This window comes from Triticum dicoccoides, chromosome 2B (assembly GCF_002162155.2).
Source record: "Triticum dicoccoides isolate Atlit2015 ecotype Zavitan chromosome 2B, WEW_v2.0, whole genome shotgun sequence".
Taxonomy (NCBI): domain Eukaryota; kingdom Viridiplantae; phylum Streptophyta; class Magnoliopsida; order Poales; family Poaceae; genus Triticum; species Triticum dicoccoides.
Window position 1 is genome coordinate 31958827 of NC_041383.1, and position 1873 is coordinate 31960699.

The window sequence follows — 1873 nt, forward strand, 5'->3', positions numbered from 1 at the left end:
AACCATGGGCGCGCGCATGAACATCGGCCCGCGCCCGGCGCCGCGCGGGCCCCTCGCCGGCAACCACGGCGTTGACCGCCTCGGCAGCGGCGATCGTCGCACGCGCGCGCGGGACGGCGCCGGGTCCAGCCGCGCCCCTCCGCCAGAGCCGGCGCCGGAACCTGAGCCGGCGTTGCTGGCCGAGTACAAGCGGCTGGCGGCGGAGGCCGGCGACCCGGAGGGCATGCCGGGCTACCTGACGGCGATCCGGGAGTCAGAGAACGCGCCGATGCCGCCACCCCTCGTGCAGGAGTACATGCAGCTCGCCCCGGTCGCCGTCCACTCGGAGGACCCGCCGGACTTCCCCGGCTACCACGCCGCTGTGGCCGACTCGATGGCTGCGCCGGCCGCGCCGGTGGTGGACCTGGACGACAGCAGCGATGACGGCGACGACGGCGACGGGCTCTACGAGGAGATGGACTTTGGCGGCGTCGAGGACGAGTAGTTTAGTTTAGGTTATTTTCGAAATAACGTTTAGTAATGTTTAATTATTTTCCTAATGTTGTTTAGTTTAATCAAGTTTAATTTCTAGTATTATGTAAAATATTTATGAAAACTATGATGAAATATCGAGTGTGTTTGCATGGTTTTAAATTATTGTTTGAAAATTGAATGTTTAAATTAATACTGTTATGTTGGCAAAAAAATTTGAAACAAATGAGTAATGTTGAATTGAAAAAATTATAAAAATGAAACAAAATAAATAAAAATGAAGCAATAAAAAAATTAAATAATATTAGGAAAATAGATTGAATGAAAATAAATTTTTTGAAAAATGAGTTAAACTATGAATGCAAAAAAAATATAAACATTAGGAAAGGAAATAAAAAATGAAACAAAGATGGAAAATAAATAATAGTACCAAAAATAATGAAAATGTTATGTTAAAAAATTAAAATTAAAACAGAAGTAGTGTTGAACTGAAAAAATTATAAAAATGAAACAAAGTACATAAAATGAAGCAATAAAAATATGAAATAATATTAGCAAAATAGATAGAATGAAAATAATTTGTTAAAACAAAAATGAGTTAAACATTAGGAAAGAAAATAAAAAACGTAACAAAGGGCGTAGAGGGACATTGTGGGCCGGTTGGGCCGCCTTTGAGAGGCGCGCACAGGCGGTACAGAGCGCAGAAGCGCAGGGGGCGGTGTGCGCCGTAGTTTTTAGTCCCACCTCGCCCATCGAAGGGCGCCCTGACCGGCTTAAATAGGCGGTTCTATGCACCCTACCAGATAAGATAGTTACTAAAAATATGGATTGACTTCGCACTGCCCGGCCAGCGCTACCGCCGCTGCCCGGACAGTGTTACACTGTCCGGACAGCTGTGGTAGTGTTACCTGAGCATTGTAAACTCAAATCATATATTTACTATCTATCTTATTTTTGATAATTTAGCACTTTTACGCAAGTTTGTTTCATTAATACCTACATTTTTATAAAATTTGTCATACCTGATTTAAATTGGGTTTATTTGAAGTTTGTTGAAAAAACTCCTTTTCGAACGGGGCCTTTGCTCCTACCCGAACGGTGTCCGGATAACGAGGTCGATTTTTTGACATCTTCAGAATGGCCTGAAATTTTGCATGTGAGTCAGTATGCCCACTCCCACACGGAATCCAATAAGTGAGCGTATTTCGAAACGAAGAGCACGTTGCTTCACGTCCGGTCAGTGTTTTAGGATTTTTGACCGAAAAAATTATAGAAAATCTAAAAGTGGCTAAAAGCCACGAAACTTGTCGTGCATCCTAGTCATGATGATACAACATTAGAGAAAAAAATTAGGCTCATTTGAAAGATGTCGAAAAAACTCATTTTCGAATGGGGTCTTTGC